The sequence below is a fragment of the Macrosteles quadrilineatus genome, unplaced genomic scaffold (assembly GCF_028750875.1).
Source record: "Macrosteles quadrilineatus isolate MER2022 unplaced genomic scaffold, UCM_ALF_1.0 Scaffold_4__1_contigs__length_99947679, whole genome shotgun sequence".
In the NCBI taxonomy this organism is placed as follows: Eukaryota; Metazoa; Arthropoda; class Insecta; order Hemiptera; family Cicadellidae; genus Macrosteles; species Macrosteles quadrilineatus.
Window position 1 is genome coordinate 99,762,816 of NW_026542597.1, and position 19,318 is coordinate 99,782,133.

The following is a 19,318-nucleotide window of genomic DNA, read 5'->3' on the forward strand; positions in this document are numbered from 1 at the left end:
GTACATTCGAAAAGCAGAATTCTTTCTATAATTTATACTAGAGAAAAGACCATAGTACTGTATTAGTCTTTGAATTTTTTTAAGTAAAACAACGACGTTTTAAGTATCAGTACGGAACTATTACCTCTTAATAGTTGAAACAATTTGAAATATACATTGAGATATTTTTTCACAGTCAAACAGTAGTATTACCAGTTATAAGGAGTGTCTTGGCGGATCATTAATTAGTCGTGTCTTGTGCAACTTTTTTGGTTGATTGGTTGGCCTTTGGTTAGGGATTTCTTACCTGAGAAAGGGACTAGGTTCAGGATCGGGTAAATTCGTAAACACTTTGTACTAATCGTGATGAAAAATGTCCCCAATATTCTGTTTGATACCCTTTCATTGGAATTTCATGGCTCAAAACTGGACCCAGCTGTTTTTGATCATTGGGCTGATCCTGTTCACTAACAAAGCTACACAGATATTTCACTCCATTCTACACTCATCCTCCACTCCGTCCCCAACTCAATTGATGATTCCAAACCATTTTCAAAACCATCTAGTGTACAGTACCATTTCTTGAGAGATCAAGTTTATAATTTTTCAGAATTAACTACAGCAACACTTCACTAATTATGTTTTTTTATCCTCAGGGATTCACATTTCATTGATATTAAAGACTAGCTGTACCCGCGGGCTTTGCCCCGTTTAACTTCATAAGTATTCGCATGGCTCAATCACGTCCTGGTTGGAGCTCGTTCGCTGTGCTCACTTGTTTTCAGGTTAGCTTGTTCGCTACGCTAACTTGCCTCCAAGATGATGTTCGTTCGCTACGCTCACTCACCTTTTGGTTGCAGATTAGCTGTTGTCATAAATATAAAAAAAATAGTGCTGCGCCCTGTTGGTAATCCTTGTGTACCTTTAATGTTATTGAACATCATAGAACAGCACCAACTTGTTTAATTGAAACAGCTGTTAAGATTCATTAATTCCTTTTAAATATGAAAAATCATAAGATTAGCATGGGAAACTCCACAGCCACTGGGGCGGAACTGAAAGCCCGATCAGAATAAAAACTACTTTTTTCCTATTTAATGCCCAAAGAATCGGTGTACCGAATTTCAGCCTCCTAGGTAAATGGAAAGTGGGAGAATGCCTTTAATTTGCTTTGCCTTTTACTGTATATTGTGTGGAAAGATAAACATACTAAGGCATTGTCATCCCTTTTATTTTTTATAATACTTTGATAAAGGTTTTTATGTTTTAATATTTAATATTGGAGAATGTAAACGTTGTTAAGTGCACAGGTGTGCTGCGATTGGGGTTTAATACATTTGGACTTATTCAAAAGTAAAATAGTTTTCCGTGCTGCACTCTGTAGAAACACTGTGGCACTATTTCAAATCATGACTAATGCTAATACAGAATGTTATAATTATTCAAACCTACAAAACAGTTGGTGAAAGTAAACATCTGATTTTAAATTATATTTATTTGTAAACATTGTAGGTCAAAAAGTCTGACATTGGCCCACTTAAAATACACTGGGGCAAGGCACCAAACTTCACTCGAACCATCCTTGAATGATGCTTAATAATGCCTGAAAGCTTCATTACAATCTGTCGAGCGGTTTCGGAGTCCATAACGTATATACATATATACCCCTGCCGCAGCAAACCTGCCGACTAAGCGAATTTCCATTTGTCTGAATTGATTTTCAGTTAAATATATTTTAATAACATTAGGTTTAACGAGTACCTAGGTTTGCTGCTACAAGGAAACTAATAAAGTGTGTTTTTGAGTAAAATATTGATAGCTTAGTACAAAATAAATAAATTTGCCAAGTTTGATCAAAATATATTCATAAACAAGCAAACTACAACATTTGACAATATTCTCCATAAGGATAACATGGGAATTTTAAATTTAAAATTTTTTAAATTTTCTCCGTTACTAATAATCGAACAAAAATACTTTTATATACTAAATTATTTGTTTTTTAAAGCTCTTTAAAAAGGTCTAAAGAAAAATTGGGAAATTTTGTGTTTTGAGGGTCAAAAGTGAGAAAAACCAATTTTTACCCCATAAAACCCCCCGTAAAGCCCCGTTTCCATGGTCCGATCGTGCTGGTTCGCGAACTCATTCAAGTTTATCACGCTTTACACCTTTAAACCAAATTTCATCAAAATCTGACAAAAATTACTCAAGTTATCGCGTTCACGGACGTATATATATATATGTCTATATATATATATATATACATATATAAAAATTTGAACGAATAGTGTTTTTGGCCTCTGGGGACATCAAAATGAAAAAGTAAATCGGTCCCGGGTCTAGGTCTTACCGTGCCACCTACGGTAATAGCTACTTCCCTATAGGGAAATTCGCTAATACACACATACATAGTTCCTCTTTTAGCGAATTTCCCTATAGGGAAGTAGTAGCTATTACCGTAGGTGGCACGGTAAGTCCTAGACCCGGGACCGATTTACTTTTTCATTTTGATGTTCCCTCCCAGAGGCCAAAAACACAATTCGTTCTAATTTTTATATATGTATATATACATAGACACACACACACACACACACATATATATATATATATATTAAATATTTAAGTAAATAAGTACAACTGAGCACCCTGAATATTATATTTTTAAAAAAGAAGTTGTATAATATATTATAATATTATATAATATTCAGGGTGCTCAGTTGTACTTATTTACTTAAATATTTAATATATCAGCAGCCCTATTAAGTGAACACCTAAATTAAAATATATATATATATATATATATACGTCCGTGAACGCGATAACTTGAGTAATTTTTTTCCGATTTTGATGAAATTTGGTTTAAAGGTGTAAAGCGGGATAAACTTGAATGAGTTCGTGAACCAGCATGATCGGACCATGGGAACGGGGCTTTACGGGGGGTTTTATGGGGTAAAAATAGGTTTTTCTCACTTTCGACCCTCAAAACACAAAATTTCTCAATTTCTCTTTAGACCTTTTTAAAGAGCTTAAAAAACAAATAATTTAGTATATAAAAGTATTTTTGTTCGGTTATTAGTAACGGAGAAAATTTAAAAAATTATAAATTTAAAATTTCCATGTTATTCTTATGGAGAATATTGTAAAATGTTGTAGTTTGCTTGTTTACGGATATATTTTGATCAAACTTAGCAAATTTATTTATTTTGTTCTAAGCTATCAATATTTTACTCAAAAACACACTTTATTAGTTTCCTTGTAGCAGCAAACCTAGGTATTCGTTAAACCTAATGTTATTAAAATATATTTAACTGAAAATCAATTCAGTCAAATGGAAATTCGCTTAGTCGGCAGGTTTGCTGCGGCGGGGGTATTTATTACTCGATACTTAAATTATATAAATAACCAAAGGCAAGACAACGTCTGCCGGCTTCAGCTAGTTATTTGATAATCCTATCTCCTTTCTGGCATTATTTAATTCGAAAATGATTACATTGCATTATAAAGTGATTTCATACGTTGTAGGCCCACATATCATGTCTTACAGTAAGCTCCTTCAATCACGGTTAAAAGATTAAATACACCTATAAAGAGTTATTAAATTGTGAGTGAAAATAGAATGATAAGTATTTGTTATTTAATTAGAAGAAGATTTACCTAAAAATGGGGCCCATTGGCTTCCTTATGGGACAAGAATAAGTGACCCAATGTCCCCAGTGTCAATAAGCAAACTTTTTTTAATTAAAAGAAAACTGCTTTTCGTGGTGGGCCCTCCATAATAGTAGGCTATTTTTAGGACGCATTCATCCCTTAGCTACCTTCCTAAGATAAATAAATTATTACATATGAGATTATGAATTTCGAAATGGAAAAGAGTGTTTCTTCAGTGTGTAGATTCTTAATATAATAATAATACGACATATTATAATAACGAATAATATGACAGATTAAAGTGTTTTCCGTACGTAAATGTGAGTGAGTGTATGTATAATTGAAATAACATAAATTATGGAAGCAGCCAGATTGGGTAAAATAAAATATGTAAAAACAGCAATTCATTTAATTTAAATAACAACCCCTAATTATTCGGTCCACAATGGAATGACATGCCGGGCACGTTATCGGTACTCTTACTTGAGTACCATCTCCATTAAGGCTGAGCGTCTACCTCTGTAGCAAACTAAATCCGCTAGGCAGCGTGGAGGTCGCCGTTGCGAGCGCGCTGCATGCGTGTGTGTATCTTCCTTCTCTCTCGCTCGCACTCTGACTCACCACGCCATCGCCATCGCTTTCGCTTTGCGTCGCAGTACCGGCCAACCTCCCTAGTCCCTGCCTGCCTAGCCACTGCTGTCTTGTCTCATTCTACCACTGATGGCCTAGTTCAGTTGCCTATAATCAACCTTGATATTTGACAAGATACTTACGTTATAGAAATATTTTATTTTATTGTAACTATGTCTTTTTATGTGTATAAAGTAGCCTACAATAAAATTAGTATTTAAATAAATTTTAAAAGTTGTATGAAAGGAAAAAAGTTAAAGTGAGTAAAATTAGTTTTTAATCTGTATTTAAAAACAATTGTGCTACGACTGCGCTGTGTTATAAAATGAAGTAGGCCTAAGGAAAAACTGATTGGAAATAAATTAAGATAATACAAATTTAAATAATATTAATTCATATTATACATAATATATATTAAAAAGTGTTAAACACAAAAATATTCAATTACCAAACAAATAAAGTTGTAATTGAAATAAGTTCAGGTTCGAAATAACTGTAATACCAAAAATGAGGCAGGCAAACATGAGTTTTAACAATAATAATCACATAGGCTAACTCTTAATTTAAACATATGGTACACAAATGGACACACATCTATTAGTATATATAACATATACGAGGTGTTAGCCCGTCCTACGTACGGGAATTCAGTAGTTAGTTAAAACCGTGTACAATTCAGATCAGCTAGTTAACACAAAGACAAAGTTTCTTGCAGTTTTAATGTAAAAAATCGTCTTGTAAACAAATGTTGTATGACCAAATATGTTTTTATTCCATCATAGGCCTATACGATATGCATTTTCAATCCGATAATTTTACAATAAAACAGCAATTCTGCAATTTTTACGATGTGAAAAGCGTTGAAGTGAGATTTGCAGCCGATTCGCACAGACGCACACTGATTATAAGTAGCCTACAGTAGAGAGAGTAATAGTCAATTGAGAAGTGTATAGACCTAGTCAACGATACCACCTTCCATAGCATACCTCCCTCTTCCATAATTATTATCACCACAATACAACTACTACAGTATACACAATTTCCAGTTGGTCTGAATAGAAACTACCTAAAATAAAACGATAGTATCCAATAAAATTCACGGTACACATAATTTAACTTTGGTGTCCTAACATCAAAACTAATCGTCACACCTATCCTTTTATCAATTTCACTGCATTAACTGCTAAATAAATAAGCGTAAACGAAGAAAAGTAAAAACAATAACAGTTTGTTTTGAAACAGCTGTTTGGTTCAAATAACATAATTAAAAAAAAAAGAACTGGTCACATGTAGCAGGAATATCTATACTTATTTAAAACGCAAGCAGGTTTTTTGTGACAATTACTCCTCCAAAACTACTGAACCGATTTACATGTTCTTGGTGTCATTGGAAAGAGCGTAACGTGAATTTGTGCAGGACATTTTCTTTTTAGGGAAATAATTAGAGGGTGAGGCCCTGGGGCCCTTTAAAGTTTTGTATTTCTCTATAAGATTAACATGGAAAACAAATATTAATATGAAACTCCAGCTGTTGTCAGAAATTAAAAGTGAAAAGAAGAACATTTGTTAATTGTAAACAGTCAATACGTTTGCTAATTTAACAGTTAGTTTGCCACACACATTTTACTTACTCGGTTGAAATGAAATACAGTAGTTACTATTTGAATTTGGGTTGGCGTAATTATTACAATGGGAAAAAACGAGAGAGCCTGGATAAATTGATATACTAAAAAGAAAACTGAATTAACACTGTGCTGCATTTCTTAGTAATCATTGAAAGAGACGATTTGCAAACTATGGAAACATAGGAAAGTCATAGAACACCACCAAGGGGAGGAAATAGAAATAATGTGTGTTATAAACACTAAAAAACAAAATCAGCTTTTGAAAAATGATAAGATATTTACAAGAAATGTTGATTATATTGATCTGTTATGTACATCTTGAGTATTCCATAATCTTTGAGTCGAATCTTTTATAGTCATAAGAAAATATGACTGTTAGTATTAAAATAACGCCTGTAATACTTAGCAATTGCTCGATTTCGAGCAACAGGGACACTAGTAAAAAGTAAACACGCTACGCTAGTAAAGCCAATGACGTAATTGTCAATGTTTATTATCCATACCGTTATCAGTTCCATCCTTGATAATTACCCACCCTCATTGAATAAATGTACATAGTAATTTCCCATATTAGTTAATTTAAAACTACAATATATTCATGGTTGAAATAAAAGTGATATTTTCACGTTTGGGGGTGCTGATATAGGCGCCCCCAAACGTAACCACAACTGAACACGATTTCATAAAAGGATGGTTTGTCTAATTGCAGTATCCTAGGTCAATGTTGATGTTGTGTTCAATCTATGTCATCCATCTGTTTATCTTTGTATAAAACCCGGCTGAGGTTGTGGTGGTAATTTAAAATCGTGATTCCTGATTATTCTTTATCTTCTTTTTATGACATCAATATTTCCGGGCCTAATCCAAACAAAGTTAAAGCAGACAAACATTAATTGTAAACAAAAAGCTACCATGAAGAATTAAAACATGTAAACTTTGTTATTTTTCTAATCTTTCCTTGAAAAGTAAAATAATTTGTAAAATTATTTGCATTTATCCTTCTTTTTATAAGACTCGTGTACAGAGCCTCGATTTGTACTGTGGTTTAATTAATTTTGGTTAAAACTGCGGTTTAAACTGTGGTCTAATTATCTCTACTAATCTTACTTATTTCCAATAATCAATGACAAAAATAAAATAACCTCATAGTTCCATAGTTAATATTTAACCAGCTGTTAGTTAAAACAAATTATATTGCTCTTAAACAAATCGAAGATTACAAAGATTGCTTTAAAAAATAATTTGAACATCCTAGTATTTTACTATGTATATTTAATTAGTCTGTCATCCTCTTACAGAAGAATTGAACGTATCAATGATTAGCATTACACATAGTATAAATAAGTCAACCCTAAGTATGTCTTTACATTTTTATCCAAATGCTGAATTTGTCACACAAAAGCTGAATGTTTACAGCTGTTATGTTAAGCAAATTATTTTATGCCAAAAGCTAGTTTAGCATTTTAGCGTCGGCTGCTAGACTTTTTAAAAATTAAAACTTAATTTCTAAAAAACTGGGACCCTAAACTAAATACTTCAGAATCGTGAAATAAAAAAACACTGTTTCGTTTCAATATTATAGATAGGTGTTGTATAGGACACGTCGCCTTTGCGTAGGGTGTCTAACTATGCTAAACAATGTCTGTGTTAATTTTTTTTGTTTAGCGCCGCCTTGAGTTTTTCTTTTCAAGTTTTTCACGTCACTCTTCTCTTCATTCTGCCTGGCAACTTTTTCTTGTGCATCCAGTATATACTTCGGTTCTCTTATTCTCATATCGATTGGTCTCGGTTCAATCATCTCGGAATCCTCTAACTGAACAACATCATTGTTATCACTCGAAACTAGTGACTCGTTTTCGCACCTCTTGTCTCACCAAAACAACCTTTTTACGAGGGATTTCTTTGTCCTTTTACACTTATAGCTCTTACGAGGCATCTTTTATCTTTATAAAGAATCTAAATTAATTTTTTAAATTAAATTTTTAAGTGCCTGTATAACAATGGCCTGCCAATAACACGTTCAAATATTTCAACATACAAGTGATATCTGAAAACGTATAACATTAACAATGATAAAATAAATCGAAACTTAAAGACGTAAACAGATCACATAACCATACAGTGACAGTGACAGTACGACCACGTGGTGTCAGTGAAAAGACGAGCGCAAGGTTAGTAAAGGAAAGGAGCACGCAGGTGTTGCCGATCGATAGCGCGGTGGCTGCGCGGGGGTACGTGGGGGGAGTGGTCGGCGCGGGGGTACGCGGGGGGAGAGGCCGGCGCGTGCGAGTGCGGGCGTCTATAAAGCCGTTCTAGTGTGCGTGCCGGGGTTTCCGACCGTTTTACATCGCTTTAAAAGTACATACACCATGGCCTTATAATAAACGGATACATACAAATAATATGCTGAACGGTTAAAACATAAAAGCCCCTACATCTTAAGTTATTTTTCAAAATTATAAGTTAGGGATTTCCATTTAAAAATAGCTTCCAACTGTGGGTAAAAAAAAATTTTTTGTATTTCAATTTTTAGAATTATGTCAAGAGTTTTGTTGTCACTAGTACAGTATGTAAAATATTTTTTTATAATTTTCGCATTTCCCGTTTTTGAGATTTGTGTGTTCCTTTATGGCTAAAAATCCGACATTTGACCTTCAATTTTTCCTAAACCAAAACTCCAAAAAAATTTTTTTTTGCTGATATATCATTCTAAAGGCCCAACTAAAAATATAACATCAAAATAAAAAATAAATAAAATGCTCACATTTTTAGACGCACAGCCTTAATAGAGAATAACTGTTGAGAGACAAATGCCCTCAAACACCAAACACCTACTACAAAACACGGGGTGGCCACAGGGGGTGCAAAGCCTCGTGGGCTGCATTAACACCGCAGAAGCGGAGCGGCGCGGCGGTTCGATGACCAGAGGGTCCAGTTTTGCGAGCAAGAGAACAAAGAGTTTGCGTTCCTTGAAACCCAAACAAAGACTGTTGTGTTGGGGTGCGAGCTTTCTCTCGGCGGCAGGTAGCTAGAGCCGCGACAAGGGTCGCTGCAGTTGTAGCTAAATAATATCATCGACGCATTGACGGTGGTGGATAGATAAAGATAAATTATAATAATTATCATAGTTCAATGTCCTAATTAAGAGCTTAATTTTTACGCAACAACCTAAGTTTCCTGCACAATTTCACGTTACGCTCTTTCCAATGATACCAAAAACATGCCAATTGGTTCAGTAGTTTCGGAGGAGTAATTGTCACAAAAAACCTGCTTGCGTATTAAATAAGTAATAGATATACTGTTATAGTGTCCCTGTTGCTGTTTTCTTTTTAGTATATCAATTCATCCAGGCTCTCTCTCTTTTTTTTCTATTGTAATATTTGCGCCAACCCAAATCCAAATCTATACTTATTTAATACGCAAGCAGGTTTTTTGTGACAATTACTCCTCCGAAACTACTGAACCGATTGACATGTTTTTGGTGTCATTGGAAAGAGCGTAACGTGAAGTTGTGCAGGAAACTTTCTTTTTAGGGAAATAATTAGAGAGTGAGGCCCTGGGGCCCTTTAAGGTTTCGTATTTCTCCATAAGGATAACATGGGAGATAATTTTTATTTACAGAAACACATGTTTGTTACTTGAAAATAGTCAAAGTCTGCTACATAATAATTGCTGTGTATTATTACTGTTAATGTATACTACATTTCAATCAAGGATTAAGTACCTTAAAGTTTACTCATAATGGATCTTACTACTTTATTTTATTGCTGGGAATAGTAAAATTCAGTTGAGACTAAGTTACCATGATTTAGAAAACTTTACTATAATAATTTATGTATTTAAAATCACAAATCTTTGACATTCTTAATTCATTAGAAACGAAACAGCTGATCGCGAAATCAAACAAATCCTCTACTTTATGTGTAGAATGTTTTTACACAAACATAGTTTTTTTTACCAATACTGTAACTTGATTCTCTTTTACTTGTGGGTGTATTTTGAGTTTGCAGTTATGAAAGCACCAAGCCAAGTAACTATTATCTAATTTTCTTTATAAACTAACAGTATTAATAAATTACTTCATGAACTTTGCAAGTTAGGTAATTAATTGTCAGTATGCTAAGGGGAAGAAGAGTGGGTCCTCGAGAACAGTCGAAGGCGGAGACACCCATCTAGAAAATCCAACTGAGTTTTTAAATATAGAGGTCAGTGGATTACCAAGACACAGATTAGACTAATAAAAGGGGGCAGTGGTTTTATTGATATTAATACATCATAAAGGACCTCATTAATGGCACAAGGCTTCATGTGATCAGAACGGTTAACAACAATGTGAAGTAGAATGTAAAGTCCTAACTGGAACAAGTGAGTAGGGACATATTTTGATTTCGAGGATACAAATTTGCCCGTCTGAAACAAACTTACCTTTTAAAATGGAAAGATGCTAAATTCTGTTATCTTTGGCATTTGCAGCACAAGCACTTTAACTAAAGAGCAGCACTCTTCTTAGCCAGACCCATTTCAGTCATGAGCAACTATATATATGTTGTTTTAAGTAAGGCTACATCTTTTAATAGGATACGCATATTCCTTACGGAAAATTCTGACCAGGGTAATATTCCTGAAGGTAACTTTAAGATTAAAATCGTAGTATTCATGGTAATGCTTTGTGATAAGTTATTGTTTTTTAGTGTTTATTTTTAAAAGTGTTTTCTTCCAGCAGCATTTTATGACCCTCAAAATATGCTAGGCTAGGCCTATTGGTTTGATATGATCAAATGTTTTGTTAAATAGGCTATGTTTTTTTATCTTAAAAAAATAACTACCCTATAACATACTTGAACTTGAACACTTATTAATTTAATAAATATAATATGCATACAGCTAGAAAATGGCTGGACTGCTTCCCTTCTAAGGTTTTATTATTACTGTATTTAATTTTCGACGTCGAGTCAATATAGAACACGATGAATTTGTTTTCTAAATTCATAAGTTTTTGCGGGGCATTGAGCCGCACATGTTCACTAGTCTATATAATTAATACGCTACATGAAACTTTGTCGGTTGAACTCCTCCGCCATTTCTTAACCGATTTTATCCATTGACGTCTCATTGGAAAGAGCGTGTCGCGTAGATTTGCAAACTGGCCTTACATTTTTGAAAAAGTCCCTTGGGCTCTGCCCCAGTAGCTTTGAAAGTTCCCATGTTATCCTTATGAAGAACATAATTGTTTACATTTTGATCAGCTGTATAATTTAACTGCTGTTATTTATTTTTCAATTCAATGTAACACATTGAGTACGTTTATTTACTATTTGAGTTTGTTTAAACATAACCCCCAAGACGGATCGTGTTAGTATGGTTGTATCTTAAATTTGTGTATTTATATCGTTGTTTTGTGTCGCTATGACGGATCGTGTTAGCATGATTGTAACTTAAATTTGTGCATTTATCGTTGTTTTGTGTAGCTATAATTTGTTTATTTGTTGTTTTTTTTTCTTTTAAATGCCTCCGACGTGACGACAACGAAACATAGACAGGAGGCGTAATCGTGATAACGACCGCAGCTACAGAACTGTGGCGCGTAATAGGCTTAACTCATCACAGTCAGCACCTGACCCTGGACAATCTCAACTATTAGGTTACAAATGCGCCCTAACACTACCCCAAAACGACTTTCGTTCTCAATTGGCCCTCTCTCAATGACCTGTGTTGCTTGTCTTTATAATTAATGCGCTACATGAAACTTTGTCGGTTGAACTCCTCCGCCATTTCTTAACCGATTTTATCCATTGACGTCTCATTGGAAAGAGCAAGTCGAGTAGATTTGCAAACTGGCCTTACATTTATGAATACATCCCTTAAGCTCTACCCCAGTGGCTTTAAAGGTTTTCCTTATGAAGAACATAATTGTTTACATTTTGATCAGCTGTATAATTTAATTGCTGTTAATTATCTTTCAATTCAACAAAACGCATTGGTTTCATTTACTGATTTTGGTTGAATAGAAAAGAAATAAATGTACTACATTAATTTACAATTTAAATAATCGAGAAAGCCTTGGCAATTTGATATATTTTACCTCCTATATAATGAAAAACACCTACAGTATGAATATTCCCACAAAAAATGAACAAGGATGTTAGTCGAAGTGTTACTATTTTGTAGGAAACACGGACTTAACTTTATGATTATTGGCAAAGGAAAACACTCTAAGGTTGAATTAAACTGTTACGGCAAGGACATTAAATATATGTTTTATTAAAAGTCAAAAGAGATTTTTAAAATAATATGACTACATCCAAAAAACTTTAATAAAACTTTCATTGAAGGATTTGCATTATTCACATTTAAGGGAAACAAAAAACCATCTGAACAATATTAGGCCTTTCAATCCTGCATTTTTTCAGATAAATTTATCCATTTAGTATACACGTTTATAATTGAATATACGTGTACTCAATTATATAACATACGTTATAACAGTAACTAGCCAAATTATTGCCAATTGAAGCAAATACAATTGTGATAGAGAGGTTATGCAGAAAATCAGGCAGTTCTTAAGTAATGTAAACAAAATGTTATCGTTGTAAAAAAATTACAGAAATTTGTAAACTTACTGGCAAAAATGGGTAGTACCATGCAGACTACATTATCATTGACGAAGATCAACATGGACAACCTAAATGCGGCTATAAGTGGGAAATATTTGTAGAATACACTAAAAAACTAGATCAGCTTTAGAAAAATGATAAAATATTTACAAGAAATGTTGATTAGGCCTATATGGAACTGTTAGGTTCGTGATCTATGAGTTGAGTCTTTTAAACTCATCGGAAATTATGACTTTTATTAGGTTTTAAATAAGTTATTTGTTTTTAAACAACTACCGTACTTTACTTCTTCGCAATTGCTCGATTTCGAGCAACATGTACACTTGTAGTAAATGTTTCATTTCAACCAAGTGTTTGTAGCAAACTGTTTGTCAAACTTCCATTACTATCCAAACCATCCATTATTTCGTAAATTGCCCATTAAGGTCGTAATTCATTTCTAAAGCGAACTTTCCATATACCTAATGTTAAAAATACCTTAGCTGTACTTATTTGTTTGTTTTTCTTTCAATTTATTTCCTTATTAAAATAAGTGTGATTTTTTTGTATTAGGTACTGTATTCTGTGTTAAAACATGTAGCACATATAATGGTTGATATCACCCCATTTTTCAGGATTCTCTACGGAGAAAATTCGTTTGAGTAGGTTGGTGTATGTCTCAAATCAAAGAAATAAAATGACTCGACTTAAATTACTTAACACAGGTTATCAGTAAAGCATATAAGGTTTTCTTAAGTTCTCGATTCTGGAAACACTTTGTTGCAGCATGTTACCTCGAATTGAAGCAGATCGTTTAGCATTCATTAGAAGTCATCAGTTAAAACTGAGAGCAGAAATACCGGTAATGTAAGTGAGCCTTGACGACGCAAATACAGATATTTAAAATTAGTTTCTAATAAGTTTTCAAACAACTCTAAGATGTAACTAAAACTATTCGAATTTAAGCTTAATGTTTTTCTTGGCGTTATGTTTCATACTATGTGGCTCATTGAGCCTCACAGGTTCTCTAGTACTATACAATAATTGAAAATATGATGTCATTTTGAAAAATTTTACAAAACTACAACATAGCAGCGCATAAATAAAATATTATTAAAAGCAACAAAAATTAACAATCCATTGATTAAATGAATGGTAAAGGCATTCCTGTCATCCCACAATACGGCGGAGTTTGCAAAAGGTATACTAGTTTTTGCAGGCGTTGTTTCGTATGGTACTCAGCCATACATATACAATAAGTGCCGGCTATTAGAGATGGGCGTTATTTAACGTAACAGGGTAAATAACACTGTTAATAAATTGTAACCTGTTATCAAGATAACACGTTACTCAGAATACCCTGTTATTTTTGTAACGCTGCGCTCATTGGCTTATGAATTGATCTCCTGTACCGGTTCCGTCAGGATCAAAGTCCTGAAAGCAACAAAAAGTCTTTAAAATAATAAAATGTGAGAAAACGTTCCATTCCAGCAGGAATTTAACGTACACGAGAACTGTACATAGTGTGGCAACATTAACACCAACAATAATTATGGAAAAACTGGAACGAAACGTCCAGCTAGGTAACACCCATGCTAAAATTAAGTTACAGTATATCCGGGCCGAAACGAACGAACACGGCCAGTAACATGGTAGAGTAATAACACCCAGCGAGAATTTCGTTACATTACGGCCAAACTGGAACGAATAAACCACCCGCAGAGAGTAACGCCAAGCTGGAATAATAACGTTACAGCCCAGCCGAGCCAGAACGAACATACGGCCAGTAACAGGGTAGAGCAATAACACCCAGCGAGAATTTCGTTACATGCCAGCTGAGCTGGGGCTGGGATGTCACCTGGATGTCACGGTGTGGTGGGGGAGGAACGGACCGGTAACAGGTTACAAAATTCAAGTTGTAATGGAACGGTGTAACGCGTTTCTCAAAAGTAACGGTAATTCCCATCTCTACCGGCTATGTATAACAAGCTTTATTTTTACATTGATTTCCTTGTAAAATCAAATAACTCAATTGTTAATATAAGTGTAGTAAGAAGATTCGTTCACTTCGTTCACTCATCTATTATTACAATTAATACAATAATAGCATTCCCCAAAAATTTAAGTTGCCTTTTTTAAAAATAAAACATATTATTATATCTTCTGGCCAAAAGTTTAATTATCGTTCTGATTTTAAAATATTTATTTAACATTACAAAGTTTAAAGTAAATTATTCACCTACTATAGGAAAGTTTCGAAAAGGGTAATTAACTTCAAAAAATACAAAAGGATTTTTTTATTCTAAGAAAATAAGCAGAAACCAGATTTATTTATCTTAGTAGCAAAAATGCTATACAAATTTAAAGCACGGGTTACTTTTGTATTAGTCTTACTCTCATCCCATTTAAATACTATAATAATGATAGTATCAATAAACAAATGCATATTAGTTATGGAAAGGAGACTTTGTCCTGACCGCACCAGCCTAACAGATGCGTTGGCCACTGGCAACAAGGTCTACCGGCAGCAAACACGACTACATCCCCTTCACCCGTCACGGAACTGGTTCAGCTCGGACATTTCGCACCACCAATCGTAGGTCAGGTTGGTGGTCGTAGACCTTGTTGGCCGCGGACCTTGGCGCGTCCCCATTATTTTCAACAAGGATGGAAGAAAAGTTTAAGTTTACAAATCTGTTTGTAAGAAGCTTAGATTATAGGACCTTCATTTATAATAAACTAGTGTAGGCCTAGCCTACATGTTGCTCGAAATCGGGCAAATGCAAAGAAATAAGTAGTGTATTTGGGCCCAGCATTTAGAAAAAGAAACATTCGAGATTCCATACATTATTTAGCACAACAAAATCAACAGTGGCGTAACAAATCTTTACGGGCCCCCCTGTAAACTTATTTTTTGGGCCCCCCTCTTATGAGTTAATTTTAGACCACCGATTCAACATAGTGAATCGCCCTCCCCCTCCCCCCAGAGCTATTTTAGGACCACCGATACAATGATCAAACAGATTAATCATAAAAAGAGTGGTACCCTAAACAAATTAGTGGGTCTCTCTGCCCACCGCCCCCCCCCCCCCCCCCAGCTCCCGGGCACCCCGCATTGCGGGCCCTTCTGTTACGCCACTGAAAATCAACGGGCAAATTATATTTTATACACAGTTGACTGTGAGTTCAATTCTTAAGTTTTTCCCTTAGCAGGTTCAGTCCCAGCCGTCACACTCCTCTGTATTTTTAGGTTCTACACTCGGGGGTAAGTTCAGGCCCGCGGTCAGTTATGTGATACGCTATGGGCCCAAGTCATAGTTGCGCTCATAGCCCCCCCCCACCCTGCCGACATTGATTTGAATTATAAAATGAATATAGACATTTTATGAGTTGCTCGCCCATCTGCAATATAGGCCTGACAAATATAAGAAGACTCATTGTGTTTACTTTTGATTGTTAATTGAATTACCCGCTTAGTAACTAAAAACGTAAACCATCAATTAAAGTTTAACTGTTACTTACATACCGTACACACTTATTTCCAATGGTGCGTTCTTAAAAGTAAAATTGGTTTATTTGTAAAAAAGTGTGAATTAAAACATAGTTTTAATTTATATAAGTTATAATTGCAAACATTTAAAACTCCAAAAAGTCAATACCGTAAAATGGCTGGTTTTTTCTACATTTTTTTTCGGCCAACTCGTCAATAACTTAACATCATCAAAGTTCATTTTCAGATTTACCTACATCACTTTCTGTACACATCATCATTTAGGCCTAAATGATTTTAATGACCGTAAAAACTAGGCTACTTATTTTAGGAACTTTTTGTAACACTTTTACCGTACGAATCTTTTATGTCGCCCTCTTTCTAAACTCACTGCCACTTGGTTTTTTGCTCATTTCACAGAAAAAGGGTGTGATATTACAACGTAAAATAACATTCTTCAAACGTAAATAAAATCATAAGCAAAAACACGGCCAGTATCTTTACTTGCTAACAAATTGATACTGTAATAAGTTTCTCGCCATTTGACAAAAGCAACTGACATTGAGTATAGGCCTAATGAAAAAAGGACATAGGTAACAAATTAATAGCCTACAAATAAAGACAGACGATTAAGTATAGTTAATGATAGGCCTAATATGCAAACAGTGGCAGTGTGATGAGTCATGAGTGGAAGACGAAGTGAGGAGGTTTCAGATATTTTCCAATTAGTGTCTGTTACTAGCGCACCCAACAAAACAAAAAAAACTCTTGCGCCCCTGGACCAGGGCCCATTTTTAACCGCGGTACTGGGTAAGTTAAAACTTTCATCCCTAGATCTTAGAAAGACAGCTGTGATGTCATAGGCATATTTGATATACATTTTGATAGCGTTGTTAACCCTTCAAAATGCCATCTATAAATAAATCGTACCCTAGGCTATTATGTGCCAAGCCTTGATAAAAATTACTCTTGACTTATGCAAACTTTCGTTCAAGTTTATTACTAAACGTAGGTAGCTGCGATGTTGTTTCATAAGTTAGACCTAAGTTAATTGTAAACAAAAAAAAAAACATACCGGTAGCTAAACCTAACCTAACCATACCTAACCTAACCTACTGATCGCAAATGCGGCATCTTAAGTTATTTGTTTGACATTTCCTTTCGATAGTTTTGAAGGACGTAGGCCTAATTATAAAGCTGCAGCCTTCTGGGGTTACAGTTCCGCAGAGAACCTGCGATCTTATTAAGTTATCAGATCAATAACGATTTATCAATATTTTTATAAATATTAACATAGGCCTAGGCCTAAGTTTAGGCCTAGTTAACTTCAATATTGCATTGACTTTAATTTTCCCAGTTAGCTTATACATTAAGTTATAGGCCTAAGAGGCTAACTTTATGTTTTCTTTTGTTGCTTTTTCATTAAATAGGTTAGGCTATATTTTGCTAGTAAGTTACCGGGTATTTGTTTACTTTAGGGGCTTCTAACGAATTTTGAAAAAAATGTTTTTTCCTCATTATTTGGCCTATTTTGAACACTTTTTACATTTGGCTCTTATGGGGCAAACGCCTATTTCACCCTGAAAATCGCGTTTGAAAATCGCGAAAATTTTTCAGCAATTGCAATTTTTACTTAGAAAATCAGGTTTTATCCCCTTTGCCTTTCTTTAAATGTGTTTTTATTATTGTAGTAATAAGCAGATGTTATGATTATTAGGCCCTATTATAACCTAACCTTGGTTTAACTAAAAATCCGCTATTTTCGGCATATTGCTAACCTAAGCATTGGTTAGGTAGGGTTAGGTTAGGTTAGGTTAGATTAGTTTAAATATAGTTAGGTTAGCTTACGTAAGGTTAAGTTAGGTTAGGTTAGGTTAGATTTCAAATATTCAGGTGATTTTATGCTAATTGATTTAAATAATAACTTAATAACAAGCCATACCTTACCTAACCTTAACAAACCTAACCTAACCTAATTTAACCTAACCTAACCTAACCTTAACTAACCTAACCTAACCTAACTTTGGTTTAACTAATAATCCGCTATTTTCGGCATATTGCTAAGCATTGGTTAGGTAGGGTTGGGTTAGGTTAGGTTAAGTTAGGTTAGGTTAGGTTAGATTAGATTAGATAAAGTTAGGTTGGATTATATTTAGTTCTGTTGGTCCTAAGTAATAGTAGAAACACATTAAGAGTAAAAAAACTACGCAAATTCTTAGCACTTTTTGCAATTTTCAAACGCGATTTTCAGGGTGAAATAGGCGTTTGCCCCAAAAGTGCCAAATGTAAAAAGTGTTCAAAATAGGCCAAATAATGAGAAAAAAACATTTGACCAAGGACATATTGCAATGAATTAGGTCTAGGTTATCTCCTGAAGTTGGCTTCCTTAGTTTTGTAAACTACAGCCTAATTTTTCCCTAAAGAGTCTCCATCCGTAGAGTTTTTAAAGGGTTAGGAAGGCTAACTTAATTTGTAACCTATTTCCACTTATAAAGTATTTAAATTAGATTACCACCATTCGAGTTATTAACAAAACATATGCTAAATCTCTTAATAACTTACAATAACAATAATAATTTGTGTAACTTACCAACTCAAGTTAGTCGAATCGCCACTGAAGTTAAAAAGTCGAAGATGTAACGCAAATCTTAAAGAATATATAGTAAAAAGTAACTAATAGACATAATTAATAAGTAAATAATAACAAAACAACGAATTCTTCACGCGTGTAACACTGAAAATCAGAAGTAGATGCTCTAGTCTAAACACAGCCACAAAGGACAACGTTTGTTGTAAGTTTAAGTTGTGTTGTGAGACAAAGACATTAAGCACGGGTCACACTAGGCTGTTCGCCAGCCGGTGGTGGTCAGCAGCTGGCACCAGCATCACCGGCTCACCAATCCAGGCTGAGTCAGCTCAGTGTCAGCTGCGAATTTTGTGGTCACATTAAGCTGACAGTCGCGGCTTCTTTTAATTCGCCGCTGATGCCAGCCAAGTGTGACACAGGCTTTAGACAAACAATATGGCGGTGGCGGATCGGATGCTGACCCCCGCTGTTTTGCTCTCATAATGCATCAGCGAACATCGTCGAACCTAAGAAAACGCAGAGACTCGGGTATCTCGCGCGGCAGAATATTTTGTTCGTCATCTATGAATATTATAGTACAGTATGTGTTACAAATACATTTTACACAGGATGTTGAAAAAATGCAGGGAAATAAATACAACACTACAATTTTTTTCGTATTTTTCTATTGATATAAAATATATATATTATCTGTATCATCAATACCTTTACTTATTTTACTGCATTCTCGAAAGTTAATTTATGCCCTCAAAACAACATTTAGGTG

General features: G+C 34.5%; 1 long non-coding RNA gene across 2 annotated transcripts in view; it reads right to left on the reverse strand.

Annotated features, from left to right (window-relative positions):
• Window positions 1–18,733, reverse strand: part of LOC128993610 (uncharacterized) — a 36,505-nt gene extending 17,772 nt beyond the window's left edge. The window contains exon 1 of one of the 2 annotated variants that reach the window (XR_008490777.1): window positions 18,556–18,733. This is a non-coding gene — a long non-coding RNA (uncharacterized LOC128993610). The remainder of the gene's footprint in view (window positions 1–18,555) is intronic. The other variant, XR_008490778.1, reaches the window with a different exon arrangement.
• Window positions 18,734–19,318: the final 585 nt, after the last annotated feature.